A 14,937-nucleotide genomic window follows, 5' to 3' on the forward strand; every position below is an offset into this window, starting at 1 on the left:
CATCCAACTTGAACAACATCTATCCTGAAACTGGGAATAGAACAAGTGAGTCGCTGGTGATATCCAATGAAACACTAGGAGTGCTCCATCTAGTTTGAAACGATCTGATATTAAGGAGCACTACGTGAAGTTTGCTGTTGTGGAGGTGTTCACGACACCAGCTGGCACTCACACCTCAAGAGCTTGTCTAGTATAACCCTAAGGCATGAAGGGAAACTTCTATCGCTGGAAAAAAGCCCCACTGGGTGGCAGTGATCACAGTGTACTAATGTACAATTTAAATAAAGACATAACTACTGTCAAGGGTAATGGGAAAGGCTTTTGCTTTCATACGGGTGACTACAGTGGTCTTAGACAGTTTTTTAAATTCTAGGCAGTGGGACCAACTGATGAGGTTACCAATAGAAAATTCTAAATGGGGAGCATTCAGGGAACTAATCATAAAGCTACTAGGCTTTTCACTAAGAAATACTGTTCAAGTTTTTGTCCTAAATGGATGTCAGATGAACTGATAAGACATATGGCAGAAAATAAAAATGCATGGAATGCATATAAATTACCAGATGATACAGAAGCCTATGGTAGATATAAATTAGTCTGTAATTAATTCACAAAGGAGGTTAGGCAAGCTAAAGGCAATTTATGAGATGTCTCTGGCAACGACTTCTATGCATATATTAACAGTAGAAGGAAGGGGTTGAATCACATTGGGCCACTTGATGTCTATGGGTTAACCGTTGATGACCCTGCTCAGGTTGTGGACAAATTGAATAGGTAGCTTGCATCTAGTTCACACAAGGAATTCTTTAGGGAAGGGGATACCAGAAGTTTATCAAACTCTTAATTGGAAGCTAAATGACTTTGTGTTAACTGAAAGGAAAGTGCAAGAGAAATTGTTGAAGCTGAACATAAAAAAGGAGGGAATGTATCCAATTATATTAAGGGAGGCAGCAAAGGAAGTAAACAAACCCTTAGCCATAATTATGAGAGTATTCTTGAAGGAGGTCTCTATGGTCTGAAGATATGCAAATGTATCCCCAATTATTAAAGGGGTTCAAAAGTTGACCTGAGTAATTACAGACCTGTTAGGTTAGTGGTTTCAACCTTTTTTTAATAACTGCACCCCTAAGTAATTTATTTTATTTTGCGGCAGCCCTACTCAATTATACTGCATTCCTGGACCATCTGGTTATACTGCATTCCTGGACCATCTGGACAGGAATGCAGTTATACTGCAGTCACAGCATGGATTTGTTATGGGGTGGTCTTGTCTAACCAATCTAATAGGTTACTATGATTCAGTGACCAAGGAACTGGATGCAAAAAAATAATTTTGATTTCATGTTAGTAGAGTTCCTCAGGATTCAGTGTTGGGTCCATTGTTGTTTGTAATATTTATTAATGATATTGATGAAGGTATTATTATTAGCCATATGGTGCAAGGAAGCCTGAGGCTTATGCTGCAACAGCAAAAAAAAAAAAAAAATTCTGCATTACCCCGAGAGAGAGAGAGAGAGAGAGAGAGAGAGAGAGAGAGAGAGAGAGAGAGAGAGAGAGAGAGAGAGAGAAGTAGAAGGGAATCAGTGAGAAAGCAAGAAAGAGAAGAATGATGATACCCTGGGTTCAGGACCCTGGGTTTGCCAAGCCCATACTCACCAGGCACATTATAGGCAGTGTAGCTTATGCACCATTAAACACTCATAACACACACATACTCACCAGATGTGAGCCCTTGGGGTGGTATATATCAGGCTTAATGTCTAAGTTTGCAGATTATACGAAGGTTGGCATGGTGGTTAATAACAGTAATGATGGTATGCTACTGAAACTGGAAAAATTAGGTTGATGGGCTGAGAAATGGCAGTTGAAGTGGCAATGATATCCTAGAGTAACATCAACTGTGTGGACACTCAGGGTAGTGGAAAATGGAAAAGACCCAGGGGCAAAATTGTGCAGTCAGATATGAAATTTTCTGAGATATAGGCTGTCCACAACAGCTCATGGGGTTTTATCAGTGATATACAGAACCTTTGCTAGCAAGGATAAAGAGGTGATTATCCCCTTGTACAAGGCCATGGTTAGGCCATACCTTGAGTACCGTAACAGTTATGGAAGCCTCTCATTAGGTGAGGGTGTACATCTGTTAGAACGGGTTCAGGAGAAGGGCAACCAGATTGGTGAAGGGAACAAAAGGATGCTTTTACCTAGAAAGGCTTCAGTTCTGAAAATTCCTGCATCTGTAGATTTAGGTGCCTGTGGGGAGATCTCTATGAAGTGTTTAAGGCCTTGAATGGATTGAGTAAGCTAAATGTTAATGGCATTCTTCCTCTTGTTGCAACTATATACGTGAGGGGCATAAATTCAACTTAAGGGTGGTTACAATATAGATGTGCTGTTGTCTTCAGCCAGCAGGTGGTTGATTGTTGGAACCGGCTTCCATCTGTTTTTTGGAATTGGATGGTTTGAATAAATTCAGGAAAGAACTAGTCAAAATCTTGGAGGGTATGGATAGGTGAAGTGTGTTTTATTTTTTTTTTGACCTATGCTATATAAGCTTGCTTTCTTGCATCATTTTCCACCACCACCACCACCACTACTTCTTTTGCTATATTCAGGAATAAATAAGTAAATCAAGAGCTATCTTTTCCTATGTATTTAGCAACCAGAAAAAATTTTCTAACATAATTACGTGGTCTAGAAGCCATTTTAATTTATTTTTCACGAAGCTGTCACAGATATTCTCTTAGGTATATCAAGCTGGGCTTGCTACATGGGAGTCTAAAACGCTGAAGGAATTGATATTCAGGTGACATTCATGTCAAGTGGACTGTATTTCAGCAAAGTATTGTCAATCGGTGACAACCAAATCCTCTGCTTGCACCTTAACAATGGCAGGACTGTTAGTAATCGAGGGTATAACCCTCATGTAAGTAGGGGTCAAGGTGTGGTGTCTACATCATGTGGAAGAATGCTGTCCCTCTATGTTACCAGTCAATAATAGGTGGTAGATGACTCTCATCCACTGAAATACCACCACTTTGTTTATTGTGGAGTTGAAGTGGTGGAACCCATGTTTGTCTCCAGAGCAAAGCGGCAGCAACCCCCCCCCATCTCTTCCATCATGCAATATGAGTGATGTCTTTTGAGGTTATGATGAACATACTGGTGATATACAATTTTCCTTACATTTCGAGGGTAATTAACGGTGTTTGAAGTCTGGCTGCTGGATAGTCCACCAGACTGAACCTGTTGGTAACTCTCTAGTAGGCTTCTATATTAACTATTGTATAATTCCACTACCTCTACTTCCAGATATTGAATAGAGGTGGGGTACATTGTTGGGGTCACATTAAGTCAAAGAACTGGATATATTCTTGCTGTGTGTATGCCATATCCAAAAACTTCATTATTTCATACAACATGTTCATCCCACCTTGTCTTACTACTGAATACATCACGAATAGTCAAACTAATAGAACAAACACATTGGTAAAAAGATCTCATCCTCCCAAGCTTTTCTTTGTTCATTTCACAAATATATGTGGTCTCAGTTCTAATCTTCATGATATCCATTTCCACTTACTGTCTGCCAAACTCCACATACTTTTTCAGAAAGAATCCCAATTATCAAATGATTCAACCACTGCTCATCTCATTTGTCCTAATATATAATTATTAGTTGTACGCTTTCGCATCAAAGGTGGTATTGTGCATATGTCCATATTCCTTGTCAGAGGCTCAGTAATTTGGAATCTCCTCTTTTCGATTTTCTCTGTCTTTAAATTTCTCTACCCCATTCTATCAAATTCATCTGGTGCCTCTATTGTTCTCCCAGCTCCACTAATCACTTGGAATTCTTTGATTTCCTCGCTTTGAAAGTTTACTTTCTCCAGTCCAACTTTCCTATCAGTGAGGTAATTTTCCTTGGTGATTTCAATGTTCACAACTCCAGCTGGCTTCTGTTTTCCAGTCACATGGGCCCAGCTGGTTGAGATGGTTAGGCCTTTGCAATTACTAATGACCTCACACAGATTGTTCATTTACTTACCATAATACCTGTCATTTTTAATGACACAGCCAAGACTCTTGATCTTTTTCTCACAAACAACCCTTCTAAGTACACGGTTGAGTGAGTGAGTGAGTGGTTCTCTAGGTACTTCAGGTTACAACTTGGTAATGGTCTCTTCTCCAGTGCAGCTTTTCTCTCATGGCCATTCTCAACTTCATGTTGTTTGGCATTACAAGAAATCAAAATGGGCTGACTTGTGAGATTTCTTGTTTTCCATGGTCAGATTGCAGTTTCAAATCTTGTGAAGTCAACTTTTTCTCAGATTGTGTCAGAGAAATTATTCCTGTAGGGATCCTTTATTCTCCACTCCACCTTAAAATCAAAATCTGTATCTAAACCTTGGTTTTCCCAGCAATGTGGTTAAGTTGTTGCATATTGCAATTGGCTTACATCCAAATTTCCAGGTTCATTTTCTGCTTACACAAAAGCTCACAACAATTGTAAAGCAGCTATTAATCAGTCCAAAATAGATTTTGAACAGGCTAAGAGGAGAAAACTTGCTTCTTCTCCAAATGGTAGTCAAGAATCTGGTCTCTTGTTAAAGCTATTTGTGCAGCTTTTGTCCATTACTTCCCACCTCTGTCAAAACCAGATTCTTCGCTTCAGCTAAAGATAAAGCTGATCTGCTCGCATCCTGTTATTATTCTAACTCTTGTATTGATGATCTTGGTAAACTATCTCCTACCATTCCCAGTATACTCCATTCAATGCCTCCTGTAGTTTTCCATCAAAGGATATCAGAAGAATTTTGAACAGCCTTGATGCCAAGAAAGGGCCAGGTCCTGATTGTATTTCTCCACTTGTTCTCAAAACTAGAGTTTATTCCGGTTCTGTATTGCCTTTTTACACTTTCATATTCCACTGGTGTTATCCCATTTCCTGAAAAGGGGTGACAAATCTCTTCCATTCAGTTATTGTCCCCTTGCACTTACTTCTACTCTTTCTAAAGTAATCAAGAAATCTCTTACTGCCAACTCCTAAACTATCTAGAAACCTTCTATCTGATCAATGATCACCAGTATGGGTTCCGTCAGTGTCAATCCAATGATGATATTCTGGCTTATGTTACCCTTCTATGGACAAATTCAATGGAAAAGTTTGGTGAATTACAAGCAGTTGCGGCACCTCCGTAGCCTGGTGGGCAGGAGCAGTGCATAGCACACGCTTCTTGATTAGACCGGGGTTCTAGCCCGTGCCCCCCCAAATACGGAGGTCAGGGAACGACCTCCGCATATCCCCATAGCAATATGGCCTTAGTTGCTAATGCTCCTAAAAACCAAATAACAACAACAACAAGCAGTTGCTGTTGATATTTTAAAGGCTTTTTGATCATGTTTGTCATAAAAGTTTTCTAAATAAGCTTCCATCTTGTGGTTTGCCAACTGTTTTCTGTAATTGGATATCCAGTTTTCTCTCTGACTGCTCATGACAGTTGACAGTAGAAATCTCTCTGTCTTCTAACGTCTCCAAGGGTTCAGTTCTTTATCCCAATCTCTTCCTCTTGTGCATTAATGACCTTCCATTGACTGTAAATCCTATACATACTTTTGCTGATGATAGCACATTGCATTCCTCCTTCCACTTTCAGAAACCTTTCCGTGCACAACAAACAATTTCAAATTCTTGAATATTCACTACCAATTTCTTAAATGTTGATCTCTAGGCAATTCTCCAGTTGGGGAAAAATAACTTAGCTGAACTCAGTCCTGTCTTATGTCTCACAAAAAGGATTCTTCTGCTCCTGTGCTTATCTTCAATGACTCAGAATTCCAGACAAGATCACATATCTCTATTACCGATTGGTCTGACTTGTTATCCCTCTTGGCTTAAGCACATCACATATATTTCTTCCTGGGCTTTCTCTTATAAAAAGCTGGGCTTTCTCTTTTGATCTCAGCGATACTGTTCTAAACAGCTGTGCACTTTGTACAAATCGCAAATCCGTCCTACCATGAATAATGTTCCCACATTTTGGGCGGTGCCCCAAAATCTATCTCAGGCTTCTAGAGAAAATGAAGGCAGTTAGGTTAATTAGTGACTCTTTAACAAAGTCTCTCCACTCTGTCTTATAGACATTCTGTTTCTGCTGCATGCCTTTTCTATGGATACTTCCACGGCCACTGTTCTTCTGAATTGGCTTCTATAATACCTACTGTCATTTTCAAATGACTCTGAATATGTGCTGCAACCAATCAACATCCTTTTACTGTCCCATTTCAAACTCAGAACCAACTTTTCTTTTTTCATTTATTCCTTCAACTTCTGCTTTCTGGAACAACCTCCCATCATATGAGGACCAGTACGAAAGTAATGCCTCCTAAATTTTTGCTTTCAAATATGGCGCCGTAGATCATTTCACATGTCACTGAGTGGTCACTTCACTAGAAGTCTAATTTCACCATACTCAGTGGCACTGTGATCAGTCTCTTGAGTCTAGCACACAGTTTAAAATGGTGGTGGATGTTACAGATATACATATCAAACAAAGAGTGGCGATTGAATTCCTTACGAAGGAAGAAGTGATGTCTATCGAAATTCGTACTCATCTCAGAAATTTTTATGGTGACAATACTGTAGATGTGAGTACAGTTAGATGTTAGGTAAGACACTTTAAGAGTGGGGAAAGTGACATAGTTGACAAGCCCTGAAGCTGCTGGTCAGTAATGTCAGTGGCAACAAGAGCTGGATTGATGTGCTGATCAAAGAGGATTGCCACATCACAACATGCGGATTGTGCGAAGCAGTAGATATAGAGAAACCTATTGTGATAACCATCATAAAGGAACTAGGCTACAACAAGGTTTGTGCCTGGTTGGTTCTGAAAATGCTGACACTTGGCAAAAAGAAGCCTGGAAAGTCATCTGTATGGAACTTCTCCAGCACTATGAAGGTGAAGGAGTGGTTTTTCTTTCATGCATAGTCACAGGTGATGAAACTTTGGTCCACCACTATGACCGTGAAATGAAGAGACAGTCGATGGAGTAGCACCATCAAAATTCACCAAGCAAGAAGAAGTTCAAAGACCGCCTTCTGTTAGCAAAGTCATGGCGACAGTGTTTTGGACTTATTGGAGTCCAAAACACTTCTTGGACTTCTTGCTTGTGGACTTCTTGGAGTGTGCACCAGAATCAACTCATTGATATGTGGAAAAGTTGCAAGCCCGCATCTATACAATTTGATTGGACAAAAACCTTAATGAGGTTCTTTCTTCTCCATGACAGTGCACAACCACACATCAGTTTGTACATGATGGAGGCCATTGCAAAACTGTGGTGCACTTTTCTTCCTTACCCTCTCATAGCCCAGGTCTTTCTTCCTTCTGACCATCACCGCTTTGACCTGCTGAAGGATGAATTCTGTGGAATCTATTTTTTTAGCATTAGCATTTAGCATTAGTAGAGGCATATGATGTAAGAAAGCAAGCTTATGCAGCATCAGCCAAAAAAAAAAAAAAAAAAAAACCACTCCCATTTCACTCCTCCGTTTTGTTTGAAATACCTGTCCAGCTGAGCCTTAAATAAATAAGGCTCAGCTGGCTAAAGGCAAATTTCCGGACATCTATCCTACATCTGTTTTTCCTCAATTTGCATTTATGCCCTCTCAGGTGATTATTCTGAGCAAGAGAAAGAATCCCATCGGCATTGAGCATACTCAATGTATGCTCAGTGACACCATTGCGCATGGAAGACTATTGCACAAACCGGAGCAGAATGGCACTAAGGGCAAGTTGCCACAATGGACAAAAGCCACAATTATACCAGATTATCTTAACAAATAAGTAACACTAGCCACTATCTGCACAACTATTTACTGTGCTGCTATAGCAGCCAACAGGATGAATGGAAACCAGAGAACAACATAACACAAAATGCAAAGAAGGCTACAGCAGAAAACAGAAGAGATAAGAGTGAAGGTAGGTCAACTGACCCAGTACCAATGGGGTAACAGAAGTAAGAAGCTGATCAAAAAAAGTGAAAGCCATCCTCAAGAAAGACAACATCCACAGCAAACACAAGACCTATAATCACAGGATCAAAGAATACCTAGACAACCTCAAGTAGAAACTCCTGGTTCTCAGCAAGAGACTTTGCCATTACAGGGAGAGAGCCCAGGGGAAAATAGACAATAGGATATTTGAAGAAAATCAGAGAGCCTTCTACAGGAAAAGTGGACAAGAGGAGAAGGAAGGCAACAGACCCTAAAACAGAAGGCACTCGAGAAGTTCTGGGATAACCCATGGAGCAGTGAAGTTAGCCATAATGGCCATGTCCTCTGGATATATCTAGAAAGGAAGGAAACCAAGAATGTGCAAGAGATAACAGAATGGGAGATTCGGGAGGAAGAAGTACAACAGTTGACCAGGAAGTCCCACTACTGGCAAACCTCGGGAAGAGGTAACATTCCCAACTACTGGTACAAGAGGTTCACCTGCACACACACACACAGAGGCACATAGCAGAGCAATTCACCCAGATAGTAATGCATCCTGACAATCCCAACGTCTATGACTCAAGGAATCACCTACCTAAGAAGATATCAGACCACTTGGAGAACCAGAACGTCATGGCTGAGCAGCAAAAGGAATGTAAGCAGATGAGCAATGGATGCAAGGGGCAATCGACCACTGATGCTGCAGTTATGGAGCAAGCCTACAAGAAACACCACAACCTGTACACAGCCTACACTGACTACTACAAGACCTTCGACTCCATGCTAATAGAGACACTGAAAATTTAGAAAGTCAACCAGACACTGACACACTTCCTAGAAACAACCACGGCGAAATGGAGAACCACCATCAAGGTCAAGAATATCACAACCAGACTGATCCCCATCAGAAAAGGAATTTTCCAGGGAGATGCCCTGAGTCCACTATGGTTCTGTCTAGCACTCACCCCACTGTCCACCATGTTCAATAACAGCAAGTATGGATATACCCTTAAAGAAGGGAGGAAGAACTTGCACTCTCTCTCTCTCTCTCTCTCTCTCTCACCTGATGTACATGGATGCCATAAAACTCTAAGGGGCAAATGAGAAGAAACTCCAACAGCTACACTGGATCACCGAAGAAATCAGCAATGACATCAGGGTGAAATCTGGACTAGACAAATGAAAGATCCACGGATTGCACCAGGGGGAAATTAGTTAGCCGATACTACCAGCTGAAGACTGGTGAAGAGATTGAAGCCATGACAGAGGGAGATACACATAAATATCTGGGGATGATGCAGGCTTATCGGTTAGAGCACAAGGAGATCAAGGCCTGCCTGACTGAGAAATACCATCAGCGACTGAGAAGCCTACTAAATTCAAAGCTGAATGGTGGGAACATGGTCACAGCCATAAACACTTACACAGTTCCAATACTAATGTACTCCTTTGGGATTGTAGGCTGGACCAACACTAAGCTGGAGGAGATTATGAGATCAATCAGGATAATGATAACCAAGACCTGCTACTACCACCACCAGAAGATGGACATCAAGAGACTGACTATAGCCCATAAAGAAGGAGGGAGGTGATTGACTGACTTAACTGAATAAGAGAAGAAAGCAATATAGAACTTGCAGGACTATATTCCAGGAAAACACAGAACCAATCTACCAAGCCATAAGAAAGATAAACAAACAGCACACAACACTCAACCTCAACAAGGAGACCACACTCACACAGATAGAAGAAACAAAGACAGAAAGATGGACAAAGAAAACACTCCATGGCAGACAATACAATGACCTCCATCAAGACTACATAGATAAGATGGCTTATCGTATCTATGTAGTCTTGATGGAGTAATCAGAGTAACAGATGACACATGTTGTCAATGCCACCCAGCCCTAGAAACAATCCAGCACATCACCGCAGGATGATCACCCAGATGGCGTACACTCACAAACATGACCAAGTGGCCAGGATAATACATTAGAAGCTAGCACAAAAATACCAGCTGATCAAAGAAAGCTTACCGTATTACAAGTACAAGCCTCAGTCCATACTAGAGACCACCAATCACAGACTATACTGGGACCATGTCATAATAACGGACAAGATGATCCCTCAAAACAGACTAGACATAACCCTCAATGACAAGGAGGAAATGGCTACCTATCTCCAGAAAACATATGAGGAAAAGATCAGAAAGTACTTGGACCTAAGACAGGAAATCAAAGATATATGGCATATGGAACAAGTAATGACCAGCATGGTGCCAAAGAGCATCCATAAGACCCCAGCAGCAATAGGTCTCCCAGAGAATACTTACATGGAACTCCAGAAAGTCACAATCTGAACGCCTGCAGGATGGTAAGAAAGTTCCTTAACTAAGTAATAATAATAACAGTAACTGGACACAACTAACTAACTACCCCATGCACTTGGTACCAGTACCCTTCACAGGGTGGAAAAAACCCCATAAAGGAGAAAAAAGTTTTATAATAATAATAATATTATAAAACTATAAATAGACTTATTATTAAAGTTTATAAAACTAGAAACTTTTTCTCCCTTATAGGATAGAAAGTTTCATAATAATAATAAATAATACAAGAGGATTCAAATTTTAACTGAATTTTATTTTTTAAATCATATAATTAATGCAGTTTTCTGTCATATAAGACGGTGCAACAGAATAACTTCCATACACAGAAAACCAACTGCAGTTGTGTAGCACCATCTTTACATAGCATTTCACATTGTGAACTCCTTCACAACAAGTTTGAGAGGTTGTTAGAGAATAATTTTTTTGTTATATTTCTTCTTCATGATAAGAAATAATATATATCTAAAAATAGTATTTTACGTGCGGCCTGCCTTCTTTTTGAATTCCTAATATGGCCCTTCAGCCAAAAAGTTTGCCCAGGTCTGCTATATACCTTTGATAATTCCAAATCTTCAAGGATAAAATGAAAAGATGTTGTAGGGAATGGTCTGTCTTTGCACAGATATCTTTGCACAGTTGTCAATCACCCATCCTCCATGATAAGTTTCTCCACAAATGTTGAGTTCTCAGATGTTTGTGATGAGTGAGGTCACTCATACTATGGTTTGTCTTGATTGGCCTTCTGTCGTCTTTAAATTTGCTAGTCTCCCATAAGCCATGTCATAGGAAATTGCAGATTTATTACAAATTGCCATGAGCTCATAATAGATGTCTCAATTTTTTTTTTTAACTTCTGGAAACAAACTTAATGACTGCTCACTATTCTTCCACTGAAAAATGCATGGTTCCAGAACAGTCCCAAAAACATGCCTTCAGAAGAAATTCACTTCAGACAATGCATATGTGGCGGAAAAAAAATTCCAGCTTGTGCAGAACAGAGCTAATACTTTGAGGTGATGATCGATGGCAGGAGTGTTTTTTTTTCCTTTTCTGGGAAACCTGCATCTGGGGTAGGGGCATTAGCGTTAGTAGAGCTTATGATGCAAGAAAGCAAGTTTATATAGCATCAGCCAAAAAAAAAAAAAAAAACAAAGAAAAAAACCACCCTTCCTCCATTTCACCCATCCATTCACTCCAAATGGTTGTCTAGGTCTGCCTTGAACTTATTTAAGTTGCTGACCTCCACTAAAACAGATGGAAGTTTGTTCCAACTATCAACCACCCGCTGGCTAAAGGCGAATTTCCACACATCTGTTCTACTATTGTCTTTCCTCAATTTGAATTTATGCCCCCTGAGGTGAGTAATCTGAGCAAGACGAAGAATCCCATTAGCATTTCGCTTGCTCAATCCGTTCAAGGCTTTTACACAATTAGATCACCTTGCAGGTGCCCAGTCTCCATAAGCTGCAATTTGCAGAACTTAAGCCTTTCCTGGTAACAACAACAACCCTTTATTCTTCTCACCAAGCTCGTTGCCCTTCTCTGTACTCGTTCCAGCAGCTCTACATCTTTCCTAAAATGAGGCCTCCAGACCTGTATACAGTACTCGAGGTGTGGCCTGACCATTGCCTTATGAGGGGACAATCACCTCCTTATATCTGCTAACAAAATTTCTGTTTAATATTGACAAGACACCATGACCTCTTGCAGTCTTCTTGCACTGATCAGAAAACTTCATATCTGACTGAATAATTACTCCCATTTCCTTTTCATTCTCCACTACCCTGAGTGTAGTACCACCCAGTTGATACGTTACTCTGGGGTTACTGCTACCCATATGCAGTACTTTACATTCGTCAGTGTTAAACTTCAGTTGCCACCTCTCAGCCCATCTACTCAACTTTTCCAGATCCTCTTGCAGTAGCATATTGTCATTAACAACCCTGCCAACTGTCTTCTCAACCTCCAACCCAAGCACGGTACTAAGTACTATAGGTTTTAATACCTCTCGTTTGGGGTTTCCATTTAAAAAAAAAAAAAAAAGAGGAAGAAGAGCTATTTGAATTTCAACTTTACATGTTGTGGGGTTGCTTTCCCCCCATTTGTACCCCCCCCCTTTTTTTTTTGATTGGATTTGACCGCAGCCCACAAAATGTAAATCTTTAATGCAATTCACAGAAAACTCCAGATTCTAGGGTGTTTTAAGTGGGTGCTAGCAGAACATTAAAAATCTTTTTTTTTTTTAATTTCAAACCTTTAATGAACATTTATATAGAACGTTTACAAAAAAAAAACCTACATACATGCATACCAATTTCCACATATATACTGTTCTATAGATCACCCATTCTACCTTAGTTACTCTCTAGTTATCATCTTAGTCATCCCCTTTACTCAAGAGATTCTCAATAATAAAATTTCTCTCTCTCCACACCATCACTTATGTTATCATGTGTTGGCACCTGGTTTAAATTAATGATATAGGTTAACATATCCTCCGAGTACTACCCCTATGCATATATTTTCTTACTAATTCCTTTGTAATATTTCTCTCTCTTTATTTACTCTTGTACCACCCCTTTGTTATTCATGATCATTGACATTTATTACAATTTATCTCAACTTTAGTAACTAACTTGCCTAATACAACTGGAATTTTTCTTAGAAAAGACTCACTCCATTCCTTACAGAGTTTAGATTTTGAGTCCTTGAATTCGAGATTCGAAAAAAACAGGAACAGACTTATGTTCTGAATTGGTCGCTGATTCCACATTCCTTGCACTCAGGCTTCCTCCTGGCTGACAGGCTTACGTCCACTTCTTGAGCACTCTGATCCTTCTTCGTGGCAGACAGACTTACGTTCACTTCTTGGGCACTCTGATCCTTCTTCGTGGCGGACAGGCTTACGTTCCTTTCTTGAGCACTCTGATTTTTCTTCGTGGCAGACAAGCTTATGCCCATTCCGTTCCAGCAGCCTATGTTACTAAGTTCTCCTATTAAACTCTGCCCCACGCACTTACAAAAAAACACTGCACTCTCTCTCTCTCTCTCTCCACCCCCCAACCTTTCTCCGGGACTTCTCCAGGACTCGTAACCAATCGCCCATACTCTGTTAAATTTTTCATTCCTTTCTATTTGCTGAAATATCTGACCACAACCCTCTCCCTTGTGCACAAACCAAACCCTTTTCCTGTAATTTTCTTATTTATTATTTTTTTTTTACACAGCAGTATGACCTTTTCATGTTTGCCAGTCACCTCCAAAAATCTAGTTTCGTGTTCACACTTTCTCTGCCAAATATGGCCAACTTACCCAAATATCAGCCTACCTGATGCCATTTTCTTTTTTTTTTGTGACACTGGACATCCACTCATTTCCTGTTTACTTCTAAATGGTGGCTTAGATCAAATGGGATGCTTCATAACCCAGTTTCACGGTCCTATTGTTCTTGTCTTTAGTAACCCCTTTCTCGCCCATTTGCAAATGGCACTCCTTCTCCAGTCATGGCTGCTGTACCTGTTTGTTCTCTTATATTATTTGAAATTTTTTGTTTCCAGTTAGCCACTATTTTAACACATGTCTATAACTTCCCCAAATCCAGTGTTTCTCCAACTTTAACCTTTATTTCATTCAAACTAAATATTTGATCTTAATACTTACTATTGTTAAAGTTTAATACTTCTTTTCCATCGCCCTTCCTGGATTTATTCTAGCTAAATGAAAATTTCTGTTTTATTTGTAAGCTTTAGGTTTTACTGTGTGTTTAAAAAAAGATGCTCCTGATGCACAGTGCATAATATGTAATAAAATATTAGCAAACAGTTCTTTGGCTCCAGCTAAACTTGTGTTTTGTAAGTGTTCCGTGAATATGTTGTGAGATGAAAAGTGTTCCGTGACTAAAAAAGTTTGGGAAACGCTGACCTAAGGAAAGTGTTTCCTAATTTAATAGATGAAAAACTAAAAGGAGGACTTTTTCATTGAACCTCAAATGAAGAAACTCCTCAAAGATGATGTATTTGAAACAAAGCCTCGACATACTGAATAACAGCTTGGCAATCTTTTAAAGTAATTGTGTTTTAAAAGATTGCCAAATTTTAAAAGATTTGGCAGCCTCCCAAGAGTGTGTTACCACACTCTTAGGCTGCCAAATGTCTTTGAAAATACATTATCAAAGTTCACCCCCCCCTTCAGTTTGGAAGATGTAAGTGTTGAACATGGAGAACACTTTCATGAGGACATCCATGGTGAAAAGGTTGCTGAGATACTGCCATAATGGGAAATTATTGCTAGTTTTCTTAAGAGGGAAAACAAAATGGACTATGAGAAAAAAACTGTGGGGCAAACATTTTTAATAAGGAAATATAATGTATGTAGTATATTATATTTTTGTTTAAAGTAATTTAAAACAAATAAGATTCAATTTTAAGATTATATATTTGAAATTGTATGATATTTATTAAGTTACTAAAATTTCAGTATATCTTTCAGTGAGATGTAATGGTCATAATTTTATTTTTGGAATTAGCATATCAATTTCTTTTAGAATCTG

The 14,937-nt window shown here is 39.5% G+C and overlaps 1 protein-coding gene across 3 annotated transcripts in view; it reads left to right on the plus strand.

Moving 5' to 3' along the window:
- The window catches only part of LOC150089581 (phosphatidylinositol-3,5-bisphosphate 3-phosphatase MTMR4), a 371,703-nt gene that overhangs the window by 125,272 nt on the left and 231,494 nt on the right, over positions 1-14,937 (plus strand). The gene's annotated exons all lie outside the window — the stretch shown is intronic.

This window comes from Mastigoproctus giganteus, chromosome 2 (genome assembly GCF_048544385.1).
Source record: "Mastigoproctus giganteus isolate SK-2022 chromosome 2, ASM4854438v1, whole genome shotgun sequence".
NCBI lineage: Eukaryota > Metazoa > Arthropoda > Arachnida > Uropygi > Thelyphonidae > Mastigoproctus > Mastigoproctus giganteus.